Consider the following 14,535-nt stretch of genomic DNA (forward strand, 5'->3'; position numbering starts at 1 on the left):
CCAACGTTAAACCTACTTTAAACGATCTATGATTCGCGATAAAATTTTTTGTAGCCGAATTTTATATAATTTTTTATCTTATATGTGCCGAAAAATGTAAATATTATACTTTAAGTTAAAATCGTATCCGTGAAAATTAAACAAGTTCTATTTTTATGGACATAAGAATTGTGCACTTGATACGCGCAATATATTGATAAAACTCGATAACTATAATGGTATAATCTACGTTTCGTTATAACCTACGAAATTTTATTTATATGCATATTTCAACCTCATCAGTCTCGAGAAAGAAAAATATGCTTTTTAGTAGAATGTAAAAAGCACTCAAGTTGTTACGTGTTGACTATCAACTGATAGTAATCGCAAATTGATATTACAGCGATCAATACCGCGTGATTAAATAACTATTATTCGTAACACGCTTTTATTCAATTACCATAGATGGTTGCATATAATTTGAAATCATAATTTAAATGAACAGAAATTGAGAAATAAAAAGTGGTAAAATATTTAGTTGTACATGTGTATGTACATATATATAATAATTATTATTATTGATAAAATTTAATGTAAATTAAGTAAAAAATCTATTCTTCGTCGTCGTTATTTACAATTATATTATATACGATTTGACATACCTATATAGTAGAATACTGTAGATACGCGAATTTTATTGCAAATTATAGTTCATCTAAAATGAAGTTTACGTGCAACGAGACGGGCCCATAAATATACGGCTTGTAATTAAGGAGTCAAGAAGAAAGACTAATCAAGTTGTGAAATAGGAACTTTCCAGCGAAGTAAAGACCATTCTACCCATCAAAATTAAAGTCACATCACGGAAAGTTTTACATAATGAGAAACTTACGTACTGTGACATGAAGCGATATCAATACGTCAGAAAAGCGTAATTCAGTAAAAGGAATCTTTACGCAAGCATAATTGCCTTTTTCCATAGAAACTTGGATATCAAGATCATAAGAAATTCTATTTTGTATATTCGAATATGTAACTATAATATATAAAATAATATTAAATAAATAACGAATAAAATATCTGTGTCAGAGTTTTGTTTTATATTTATAATAATATATTACGAAAAATCAGCATCGGAATACGTGATAAATATCAGTTCTCAATGTAACTTATTATACCTAAATTGTTAGAAAATCGATAGAAATATAATTTATGTGAAAAAGGCAATAATTTTGCGTAAAATAGACTTAATTTTTCGGCTTTAAAATTCAAATTTTAAACAACAGAATTAGTGCAGAAAGTAAAAACAAGTGAAAATAAAGTGACTTACGATTTACGCGTTCTTTCACCGCTCCGCCGCCGCGGCGGTCGAGGATGTCCGTCGGAACACTCGGAACGATGCCTGTGTATCGTAACACCACAGCCGACTGTTGGCGCTGGAAACATAATTGATTGTACTATTATAACCGTTAACATGATAACAAACATAATAAACAATTAAAATCATGCCTTACTATGGGTATTTGATATACTCTCGAGACAATGTCATTTATTTCATCATCTCACTTAAAAGAATACATACACGTTGTATTATAATTATATGCCTACATGGAAATACACTTGTTTCGTTTCAAATAAAAATTTGCAGATATTCGTCATGTCTCTCATTTTTCACATAAATCTCTTTCTACAATAAATCACGTTAAAATTAAATATCATGTAATAAAGAGTTAAAAGATAAATGTGTGAATGCAAGTATGGGTGTCAATACGAAAATACTGCGAAATGAAAGAAATGTAGAAATAAATTCGTAATGTGAGAGAATCTTCTGAAATGAGAAACGTGTGAATGAATTATTGCAAGGAACAACGTAATAATTTTTTCTTTCACTCGTTCTTCGAAGTCAGAAATGGAGAAAGGATGTATCTCCTAAGCAATGTCCATCGCGATGGTTATTTCATGAACAATTATTGTTATCGAGTGCTTCGTGTACGAATCGACATTTCATTCTTATTGTTAGTCTGTATAATATAATCTCATAACAGTGTTGGAGTAATCTTCAAATTCATTTTTCACAATTTATCCATAATCCTATTCACTATTCACTATTCGCAAATCTATAATTATTGAATTAATTAAGAGAGTAATAAAGAAAGTAATAAACGTCAAATCGCTTTGTGTGGGCTATATTAAATGATGATGAAATATACGTATATGTAATCTATTTTTGTGTTACATATTTACTGTTAAAAATTATTTTCGTGCAATATAATTAAACATCTATATACACTCATCTACAATACTGTTGTAGTGCAAAAAAATAATTACAAACGTGTTAGTAAAAAATTATTAATTTAACGGATATTAAAAGCAAATTCTAATCTATAATTAATAATTATAATTATAGTTTGAAACTTATTTAAAATAATTTCAATGACCTTAATGCGTACTCAAAGAAACAGAACGTTGTAACAGTTTTAGAAATCACATATTATGTAGACAACATATTTCTAGCTAGCAAACTCTCTATTCAAAATAATCAAAATGCTAAAAATATATGTATCACGCGTGAGGGGGACTTGAAAGATTTAAGAACCGATGCTTTCAACGAATGTCAAAGTTAAGAATCTAGAAAATGTAACAGTTATTTATCTAAATAAATTTTAAATACGTGCTCACATAATTTATGAATCGTGGATGTGCACAACAAAAGGATGTATGTACAGGAAAGTCTCGCGCGCACGCGTTCTGTGTCGCACGTGTTACCCTCCTGTACGTGTGTTCAACTGTTCACCGCTAATTATTTTGCTTCTGCCTGTCATTTAATTTTATTGCAGTTTGCTCATTATATTAAGCAGTTGTAATTAACGTGCTTAACCAGAATCAAATAAAGATTGAGCGATATGTAAAACAAAGATACCGTACGTACGAAGCATGTACGGTCCATGAATATTAATACATAATTACGTACACTTTCAATCAAGAATGGAAAGTAACGCGCTATTCTAATTACGAACGCGGAACGCCGCGCCGCGCCGTTATTACGCCGATATTACATGTGTCAAAAAATTTCTCAAGGCACGACGAATCATTCTTTTTCCTTAAAAGAAGCGTTATTAGTTGGCCGGGAGACAGCCAATTAACGCACGTGCACGACGAATCGAACGTATGTACACGTACGGTGGACGCAGGACGTACGACGCACGTACGTTCACACGTGCATATGTGTAATCAGTCGGCCAATAATGTCGAGGTCGGGCCTGAAAGAGCAATTAGAACGACCGCGACGCGCGCGCGAGTGTTGTTTTTAATCTCTTGAACTTTAACTAAAGCTCTTTCACATTCGACTGTCTTTTAGTCACAAGAAAATCACACGATTCTCAATAGAGGATTTGTCAACCTGTAAGAAATTGGGGGAGGTAAGTCACAGGTAACTTATTTTAATACATAATATACGCCGCGCCACTTATTCTGTGTTTAATACTAATTGTAAAATGCATTAAGAATGAAATATTGTATAATATTATAGAAGTGCTCTCAAATTCGTTTAATGTATAACTTATCCATTGTCGAGAACTCACCACTCAATCAGTCCACTCACCTTGAACGAGCATATATAGGTTAATACACGCGGTGACACCGCGGGGTTACTGCAACGTTTCCACTTCCACTTTGGTTATGTCTTATCGGAGCTCGGAGCTCGGAGCATCGAGCGTCAAGAACTGCACCCACGACGCCACCGACCAATATACGGATACACGGGATACATTTCTCCATTCTCGAATGAGTACTGTATTCCTGCGTTACTCGACTTTATTTCAATTTACACTTGGAAATATCTAATCAACGCGCGACCGCGAGCGCGACTCGCGTCGCGACGCGACACCGACACTTTTCAGTTTTCCCATCGTCGCGACGTCGCGCGTCGCTCCTCAGTCCCAACTCCCTAGTCCCTAGTCCCCGCTCCCCGCGCGGGGCGCGGGCCACGCGTCCACTTGTCGCGCCACATTCAAGCTTCCGAATACGCGGAGATGCGACGATCAAGCACGAAGATTATCGATTTTCCTCGATAACTTCAAGTCGCTCGTTATTTTACAGTTAGTCGCACGTAAACGGGTATAAGGTGCGGCTGTGTTTCAGAAAATGGAATATATATCTATGTGTACGAAATACGAACCGTTATTTAAAGGAGACGAAAATTAAACGAGGACGGGCGGTGCGGGACTGCGGGGTGCGGTGGCGCGTCGGGCGTCGGAAGTCGGAACTTACCGAAAGGTTTTTCCGTCCTTCGTTGTCACGTTGTTGTCAGTCGCTCGCTCCGAGTTTTCCGTCTCTCGTTCGACGAGTTTGCTAAGTTCGCTTCCCCACCCCTTTCACCTTATTCGCTGGCGCAGAGGCGCGAAGAAACCGTTTCGAAAGGGATACGAAAGGTGCGAAAGACGAACGGGCCTCCCAGGATGACTCTCGCTAATCGCGGGCAGGCGGAAAACAAGCGTGATGAGTCGCCTCGCCTCGCCTCGTCTCGTCTCGTCTCGTCCCGTCCCGTCCCGCCGCCGCGCCGTCTCACTCACGACCTAACTCGACTCAACGCAACTACAACCAGCAACCTACAACCAACAGCATGGGTGAGTTAATCTTTTCTCTCTCTTCCTCTTCTTCTTCTTGCCGTAGCGCACGTAAACGCGCCCGATACGTAACATTCGAAGCAACATGGACGATCCGGGACGAGAAACATACATATACGTGTAATGTGTATTATACCTATACGTTGGAACGATACGCGATACACGTTATGTCCTTAATGTGTATCCAGATCCAGACGGACACGTAGTTTAACGCGTTTTATATGTACGTAAGAGCGGTAACGCGAAAGAGGTACGCCGGTATACGCGGTGCGGTTTCTCCGTTCTCGTGCACTCGTCTCGTGCTCGCAGCACCGAATCCACGTTAGATCGAAAAAAGACCTAAAACGACTCACTTTCCTATAAATGAAACGCGCTAAAAGATGAATATTGTTCTTAGATAATATTTAAAATGCGTGATACGTATTTTGCGCTTTATACCTGTGCACTCTGTGTACGGATATGTACTAAATGTTAAAAAACGTTGGTTTAGCGACGTCGACTCTTTAGACGTCGGGGTTTGGATTATCCAAATATTTGGCTCGAGCAAATCGAATAATAATTCTTTTGATCGTTAACGTAGTCGGATAATTACAGTGACACTTGAGTGAACGCGCGGCAACAATGTTGTTGCAAAGACGGCAACAAAGGCGGCGACGTAAAACATTTTACGAACGTATCAGTACGAAGTACCGTTTCCATTTTGTCGTCGATCTCGCTGTTCTGTTTTCACTTTTCGCTCCAAACTCCAAACTCATCTCGCATTTCGACTCGTATTTCATCTCCTCTCCTCTTTATTTGCATACGCGATACATCGTTTTCCGTATCTCCGAGCCTCATCGTGTGCTCACGGCAAACGGCGTGCGGAGAGGTTTGAAGATAATTAATGCAAATTACACACGGGCAACGGGCACGCTACCGGTTACGGCGCGCGGCGTTACACGGGATGAAAGCCGCCGTGCGCGCGCGCGAGCTCGAGCTCAAACGCGCGGCCGCTCGCGTTCGCGCGTCATGTAAGCCGTTGCTCTTGCATGTCGATGTGTCGCTCCGATTATCCTCCGATACACGTGATTCGCAGCTCTGATTGACTGCTATCTACCGCTCGAACGAGGAGATTAGTTTTTGCGCCTATTTCCCGGCCTTCGTTCCGTCCCGTCCCGTCCCATCCCGTCCTGTCCCGTTTCATCCCGTCCCGTCCCGTCCCGTCCCGTCCCATCTCGCCCGGTCTCGTCCCCGTCTCGTTCGCGTGCAGTGAGCTGTATACTTAAGCCGCGGAGAGCCACCGCACTAAACGGACGTGGCGCGTATAATTTATGAATTATTATTTTGTACTATAATATGTCGGCCGCGCTTCTCTCCTCGCAGCCCCATGGTACGCGCTCGTCTCCTTCGAGATTCTCCGTGGAGAGAAGCATCTCGTCGGAAACAGTGAGATAAAGAGCATCGTCAATGGCGTAGGGTTCTCTCTGTTACCTACTCTTATTTTCGCGGAAATAACGATAATGTAACACGTGAGCGTCGAGCGTCGAGAAAAAAAGATAACTTGCTTCGAGAGAGGCTTCGAGAAACGCGATATTTTCTCCAAAGAAACGATGTCGCGCTACCGGGGCAGACGATCCTTTTCTCATTGGCTAATACTTAACTTATAGAGTGCGAAAGAGTTACCATCACTCGAGTGAGGTTTTACGTGAGCCATTCTACTCGGACAATTCGAAATTTATCGTTTCTCTGATGATTCCGAGATAATAGTACGGTGTAGAAGGGAAGTTTATTTAAATTTCAAGAGACGACGCACGCGAGAGAGAATAATTTGACCGTCCTCTTGAGATGACTCCGACCGTAAAACTTGACAAGCTTTTCTTTTAAACTAACGTCCTCTTTTATTCTTTTCTCTCTCTCTCTCTCTCTCTCTTTCTCTCTCCCCCCCCGCCCCCTCCCCTCGTTTCTATTCGAAGCAAAAAAAGAATTTCTGTAACATCGTATTCGTATTTGCATTACGATGCATTACGACGTACAAATACAAAGTTAAAAAGTTAAATGTGTACTGTGTGTAGTACGGGAGGCGAGAAATGTGTACGTGCCGCTTAGTCGTTATATGGCAAATACGCGTTCCTGATCGAACACAAGCAGCCGAAGATTCGTTCTAATTGGTCCCTAATCGCGGTTCGGATCGTGTGAATCGAAAGCGGCGCGGTGCGGCGCGGTGAGGCGCGATGCGAGCAGCGAGTACGTGGTTCGTGAGCGGAGCGCGGAGAGTGAATCGGAGCGGTCCACCGAGAAGCGCGCCAGTGCGAGCCGCGGCAACGAGGCAGCCTGGGGAAAAGACCAGACAGGCCAGGCGAGCTAGCGAACCCAGGGTGAACAGGCGGGGGATGAGGGGAAGCAGGCGGACAGGCAGGCAGGCGGCCGAGCGAGCGACGGAGAGCGAACGGACGAGCTCCGAGCGTAGGTCCGAGCTCCGAGTATCCTATAATTACGAGTAACTCAGCCACATTTGCGTTGATCCGACACCTTAAAGATAGCATTTAGCGGCCCCTTTCATCTCCGCGGCAAACAAACCAATTTATACCTCAGGCCGCTTTGTGCTCCGGCGAGGGACGTGCTCCGCCCCGAACCTACGAGTTAGCTCCGTCTTTTTCCACCTTCCCCCCTCTCTCTCTCTCTCTCTCTCTCTCTCTCTCTTTCTCCCTCTCCTCTTCTCTCTCTTTTCTCCCTTCACCAGCTTCTTCCTATTCACTCTTTTCGTTCTCTTTCTCTCTCTCTCTCTCTCCACCGAGCTCTCGTCCACTTCGATCTCGCCCTTGGTCTTTGCTAATTTCGCTGGAAATCAATCGCGTCGCTCTCGAAAAGTGAAACGTATCAACGTCCGCCGAGTATATCACTTGGCTGAGCGAGCGAGCGAGCGAGGGAGGAACGACGTGAACGAGCGACGAAACGAACGTCGCGTTTTTGTCTACTTCTCTCGTAACTAATTGGCGCGCGTTATTACTTTCGTACGTCGTTTTCGCTTTTTCCCTGCGCCCTCCCCCCGCCCGCTTCACCCCTCCGAGGGGCTGCAAGGGAGCGAAGGTTCGCGTGACTAAACGCTACGACGCGAGGACGTCGGAGCACACGATAATGATAGGTTACCGCCTCTTCTTCTGGCATTCGGACTACGCTTCTATTTATTGTTAGCGTCCAGTGAATACGCGAACGCGCGCCGCGTATACCCTGTATAAATAAAGTTACCGCATACGGAATTTCGCGTACACATAGTACAAACTCGCGGATCACTTGGACAGCTAAAAACTTTTACGACACGGGGACATCCCACCGTGGAAAATACGCAGGTGCGACGTAACGTTTACCGCTTTACGTTAGGTAGTGAAATACGCGGTCGTTTCTCATTTCCCGCCTATGCCTATGGATCGATCCAAATGTCCGATCGTGGCGAACAATTGTCCAAGATCGATTCGCGTTACCCGCTGATATCGATTACCGATGTCACGTCAGTTTTCGGCTTGCTTACGTATAGACAATCATAGACAGTTTTATGTGAAATGAAGCAAATTTTATGTGAGCTTTCGTATAGTGGCATCCTCCGCTCCACTATATACTCTTTTCATTTTTTAGAGCAATATCCTATGCCGTCACATATTACGCTAAGAAATTGTAACGGAGCGGAGTGACAATGAGACGTGATTACATTACACGCAAAAAATAATGATTGAACGACAACGCCAGCAGTTTCGATGTGACATTGATATTTGATATTTGATATTATATATGGATTCGTGTGGTGAACACGAGGTGACACGTGTGTAAACCCCGATTACAAGATATAAATGTAAGACAGCCGTCCGTTCCGTCCTCTCTTGCAACCGGGCGAAGCGGCATCACGCGCCGAGCGCGAGAGAGCCGATCTTTAACGACCGGCCATCACTTTCGCGGGCGCCTTTCTTCTTCTTCTTCTTCTTCTTCTTCTTCTTCTTCTTCGCCAACGTTCGATCTTTTGCCGGCGGTGGAGCGAAGAGTTTTACGACGCTCTCGGAATCCTTAAAATATCTCTGAGAATTTCAGACCGCTCGCGCACATCTTTTCCATCGTCCGTCCACGAGGCATCGTGTATACGATATCTATACCTCGGCGATGATACGTACCAGGTCGCTCGTAAAACACGAGATTAACGCAATTAATTCTTGTTCCCGAGAACGACTCTCAGGGCTACTCGGATTACTCGGGAGTCGGGATACTCGGGTCCGTACTTTGTCCCTCTCGATCGCGTTGCTGACGTAACGTGTCATTAGCGTGGCGCGCCGCTAACAGAACAAACAAATTGTTTCTCCAACCCATCCGACACCTAAAGCGTAACTAACCCAAGCCACACCCCGTGGAAACCCGACTAATTTGGCCGATTGTGGTCGACCCGAGGAACGACCTCCGTCCCTCCCTCGCCTCGCCTCTCCTCTCCCTCCTTCTCCTCTTTCTCCTTCTTCTCTTCTCCTCCTGTCTTTTTCTCTCTTCTTACTTTCATAAATGTATAAAGAAAGAGACAAAAGAAATATCTTCCTTCCAGAACACGAAGAAAAAAAAAGAGAAAAGACAAACTGCGATTAATTTCGTAAAATGTAGTTTGCTGAGAGAAAGGGGAGACAGAGAGAGAGAAAGAGAGAAAGAGAAAAAGAGTGTTGCGCAGTCGACGTTGCTTACGTCAGTTTACGGACGTTTTCAATTTTGCGAGCGACAAAAGATATTTCGGTACGCGCGAGTACCGTGACGGCGGTGATTCGTCTTCGATGCCGTGTAAAAAAAGTGCGGGGCACTGTTGTTCGGTATCCGTTACGAACAATACGGAGGCCCCAGCTACGCCGGGGTGGTCGGAGCCACCAAATAAATTGAACGAGCACGAGGTACGCCAAAGAAGACCGTCACGGGCCCAATTTCAAATCGATTAGCTCGCCCTCGGATCTCGAACTCGGAATGAAAGGCTCCGGCTGCTATCCCGCCAACAGAGTCCGCGGTTACCTGCTTTACGAATGCCTTTTTACTTTAACGCGCGCGCGCGCGCACAGCTATGAGCGTTTTCTCTCTTTCTCATCATACGTACGTAAACATATATCTCCAAACGGAAAATATTCCGTCCACGGATTCGGGCGCCTATGGCCCGGAGCAGGTTGATGTTTTAGGTTGTTTGACTTGGCGGCCGCGACGCGCTCTGTAATTATCTCGCCTTGGCATGTACTACCTGCCCAGCTGTATTAGCGTCCGATCCCAAACCGGCCGATATCTCCCGGGATGATATCCCGAAACCGAGTCTCAACATCGTCTCGAACATCGCTGATACTACCACTAATGCCGCTACGTCAATCGCACGGTGCGCGATATTTCCGCGACGCGACGGTAGTAAGTGGTTAACCGGTATATGTACGTTCTGTACGCGCATGTATGAACGTAAGTAGACAAAGTCGGTTCCCGAGGGAAGATCGAAGTCGGCTGCGCGGGCTAATCATAAGCGACCGAGCCCCTCGCCAATTAATACCACCTTCGGCAACATCCACCTCGGGCATCGCGCTCGAGGAACGGGGAAAGACGGCGAAGGCGAAGGCAAAGGCGTGAAACGAGCGGGCCGCTGCCGCTGCCGCTGCCGCCGCGCCGCCGCATATGACGGAGCGAGACGAGATGAGACGAGACGTTAGAAATCTCTGTCTGTTGCACGAGTTTCTCTCGCTCGCGCTCGCCATTCTTCCGATGTATTATAGTGCGGTTTAAAGAGAGAGCGCAACCTCATGCCTGGCCGGGGCCAGAATACCGCGGTTTCTCTCCAAGGGGCTCTTTTCTCTCCTCCTCTTCTCCTGGCTCCTCTTCTTAGCAACCGCCGCGCAACTGCGAGGCAACTCCGATCATTGGGGACGAGTGCGAAGAAGAGGAGTGGTGGATCAACGATCCCGTGGCACGATCAGTGGCGTACGTAATAGGGTGTAATGGTGAGACCTGTCTCTCTCTCTCTCTCTCTCTCTCTCTCTCTCTCTCTCTCTCTCTCTCTCTCTCTCTCTCTCTCTCTCTCTCTCTCTCTCTCTCTCTCTCTCTCTCTCTCTCTCTCTCTCTCTCTCTCTCTCTCTCTCTCTCTCTCTCTCTCTCTCTCGATACCACCGGATATAGTCCGATGCGCAGGGGAAGCGCTGCGTTTGTCGGTAACGTGCCCTTGTTCGTAAGGCGATTTTTTCGCCGTCCCTTAGCGGTTAAGTCGATGCATATCGATGATATAATCTCGGTATATCAACAAATTGATATATCGTACGGATATCAACGCCAAGGCATCTGATATGTCGTAATAATAGTAGCGATATATTTCTATTGTGTTGATATTTTTACAATTACGATGAAACGATTTATAAATAAGATAAATTGTTAGAGATACGCGTACAATATATTATTATCAATAAATAAACTTCTCTGTATAAATACTTTGCTGTTTAAGCTTTGTTTATAGTTTAAATAGTTTTGATAAATCTGTTACAAGGATCAATAATTTTAATATATTCGGTACATCAATTATATCATTACATCTTTGCTAGCTATCTTTCAAACATAGCGAACCACAATAATTATTATATTAATGTCTTATCGCGATATAGCTACGGGCACCACACAGATGTTATCGATGTACGATTGATGTACGAAGATGTGTGTCTATATATTAATATAATAATTAAATTAAAATTAATCTGAGCTACGTTTGTAACATTTTTGTGTAAGAATAAGCTATAATTATTCTGTTAAAACATTAATCATTACTCATTGAGTAACGGGGTATATGAGTTATATACTTATCACTGGAAAATATCGTGTTGTCACACTTACACCAATGACACAATTACCTTTGATTGAATCTTCTATACATGCCATGCCCAAAATTATCTCCTATAATGTTATTTCGTGGTTTTCACTTTCACGTTCACGCATTATTTGCCGATATATTTGATTGACGATACTGACATCTAAAAATGTGTCGAAAATTCGTAAAGCATGCAAAACTGACAATTTTGTTCGACGCGATAGGAACGACGATAATATCCGTATCCGCGAGAGGCAGCGGCACGTTTCTCGCAACATCGCGATAGGATCGAGAATCGAGACGGGATAAATCCTGCCGATCGAGAGTTTAGAATAATCAGATTCTTCGGCCAAGATTATACGAGTCCGTATAAGAGAGCGAGGACGCCAGTGAGCGGACGCAAGGGGCAAGGTGGGAGAGGGATGAGTCAAGGTGATGGAGGAGGTAGGCAGAGTTGGTGCGGTGCGGTGCAGGAGAAACGGCGAAAAGAGAGGGGCAAGGTGGTAGCGCGTGAGCGCGGGCGCGAGAGAGTTGAGGGGTCGAGGGGAGCGAGGGAGCGAGGGAGAGAAGGAGAGAGAAACACGGGGTCCGAGGTGTTTTTCGGGGCGTGGCAAAGCTCCGCGTGATTACAGCGCGAGGATCGGTCAGCGCGGTGAGAGTTCAAAGCATCAAAGAGCTCCGACCAGCGAGAAATTGCTTAGGATTCATCCTCCTCGGCACGGGCTGTAGCAACGTATGTCGTAAACGTATACCTTTCGATCCTCTCTGTTCGCCTTCCCCCCTTCTCCCTCCCCCCCCCCGGCCAATGATCGCACCACCACCACCACCAACATCTATCCTCTCCTTCCCTCCCTCACTTAAGTAGCCCGACTCAATACCCGTGCGTATAATGAGACCTGGTTCCGATCGCGCCACGATTACGTGCTATATACGTCTAATAGTGCCCCGTTCGAGAACTTTATTTACGAGATATCTATTACGACGAATCCATGTAGCCCGCAGAAACCCATTTGAGGATCATCACGTTTTACCTTCTCTCTTTTTCCATGGCGCGATGTTAGATGTGACGTATCTTTTCGATAAAGATCTATATAATCTCGTCGACATTTTCGATTCCGATAGCGAGGTGATTCCGATGAATTTGATGTATTACGAGCGCGGCTTATTCTAGTCAAAGCCAAACTAGAATTCGTTATCTATATTGCACCGTTCATATACATAAAACGACGATTTGCCTGTATAGAGTGTCAAATATTTTATGTAACGTAAACTTATTAAAATTCCATGCGCGAACATTATACGGAATAAAATGGAATACAAACGGAAATTTTCGCGAATTATTTATTTTATTTGTGTTGTGTTTGTTTAAGACAGAGCATAAATAAAAAATCTACAAATATCGATCGTTCGTCGATCGTGTACGAGTAACAGCCATGGAAACAATCATAGATGACATATTAGCAATCATCGGTAGTTTTTCAGCATTTTTTTGACAGAAAATCTTTACAAAAATTGGCGGTTGGTCTTCGTTAATACTTTAGCCACGCTAGTATAACCAGATATAGATTATACCTTTTTATTTCCCCGAATATGATTGACGAAATAATAATCGGTAATTTAATTGTTTTTATTGCACGTAGATCTTTCATAGATAATGAAATTGTAAAACACTGCTCTTTGTTACATATGTATGTGTGAAAATTTTCATAAGCATCATTGATTTCTTCCTTTCAAATTTGTTTCACAGTCTAGACGGAGTGAAAGAGAGAATAGAAGATAGCTCGCGAATTTTTCCTCACTTGTCGTATTACAGCTCGCTCGGCTGTACTAACAAGTACTCGTTTATATAGGAACGTTATCAATGTGCACACGCAATACCTATTACGCCGTTATTTGTATTTGTAACGATCAGATAGCGCCGGGACGCACGCGATCCGCTGATCTTAAGGGTTCGTAATGGATCCCCGCGTAATAGTAATTACCTCCGTTATTATCGTTACTATTAATAGTATTTTTTTTCTTAGTTTTTACCTCGTCATAATCGTTATCGTCATCTTTGATCGAAACTTATATTCCGCGATGAAATAAATTCTATTTCGGTAGTGTCGTTGACGGGTCTTTTTTATCACTCTATCTCATATTTTATGCTACAGAGTAATCGAAACAAATCATTTTTACATTTAAGAGTCGACAGGAGACACGGTGGAAACCCCACGCGGCAAGCGTGAACTACGAATCGTAAAATCCATATTACGGCCAAAATAATGAGAAAATCGCACTTTAACTGCGATACTCGTAATCAGCAGCATCGCCTTAAAACTGCTACAGAGCGATTTTTTGGAAAAATGGTCAAAATAAATTTTCGAGTTTTTATCTCCACCGTGTCTCGATCAGCTGCTTCTGTCGACCCTTAAACATATTATGTGTTTGTAATTGTTCGCGTATTTGATAAAACTGCGACTATAGTTAATTTTGTCGAAGGGATGCGACAACTTATATACTTAAGTATAACGTGAAAAACGCGAAGCTCGAATCAAAAGAACGGCTGCTAACCCGGTTTACCGTTTATGTTCTGACAAATGAACGCGCAATCACGGCGACCACGCCTCGGAGAATAAAAAACTGCTCGCGCGTTTTTACCTCTTGTCGACGAGCCCTAAAGGCACCAAGATTCTTCATGTTTTCACCTTTTTGCATTTTCATAGCTTTCGTGGCATTTTGTAAAAGACAGAAAAATTAATGCAAAATAGTTGTTTTTCCTGCAAGTTTCTTTATTCTTTTTTTTTTAATAATAAAGAACAGTAAGACGATTTGCAACTAGCGTACTGCAATGAGCGTACATAAAAGCGTATTCTTATCTTACTGTTTGTAAAAGGTGATTCTAATGTTCTCATGTTCTCGTATACGTTTTACATCCTCATTGTATAGAATGACACACTAGTTGAAAAATTTCTAACGTTAAACTTTTTCTTAACATCCTGTATACGATGACCAGAAAGTTACCGTTTGATAATGGACAATCAATATACTATAATTTGATTTGAAATAGCATGTAAGAATAGCAACAATTGTATACGTATAACAAGCTTACAATTAGCGTTGGCTTCTACGCGGTAGTCG

The 14,535-nt window shown here is 43.0% G+C and overlaps 1 long non-coding RNA gene across 3 annotated transcripts in view; it reads right to left on the bottom strand.

The window, feature by feature from the left end:
- LOC139811940 (uncharacterized) overlaps positions 1–4,592 on the bottom strand; it is a 40,761-nt gene extending 36,169 nt beyond the window's left edge. The window contains exons 1-2 of one of the 3 annotated variants that reach the window (XR_011731778.1): positions 4,249–4,592; positions 1,310–1,415 (exon numbers count right to left, since the gene is read on the bottom strand). This is a non-coding gene — a long non-coding RNA (uncharacterized lncRNA). Of the gene's footprint in view, positions 1–1,309; positions 1,416–3,560; positions 3,930–4,248 lie in introns of those variants that run through there. The other 2 variants (XR_011731780.1, XR_011731779.1) reach the window with 2 other exon arrangements.
- Positions 4,593–14,535: the final 9,943 nt, after the last annotated feature.

The sequence above is a fragment of the Temnothorax longispinosus genome, chromosome 4 (assembly GCF_030848805.1).
Source record: "Temnothorax longispinosus isolate EJ_2023e chromosome 4, Tlon_JGU_v1, whole genome shotgun sequence".
NCBI classification, from domain to species: Eukaryota; Metazoa; Arthropoda; class Insecta; order Hymenoptera; family Formicidae; genus Temnothorax; species Temnothorax longispinosus.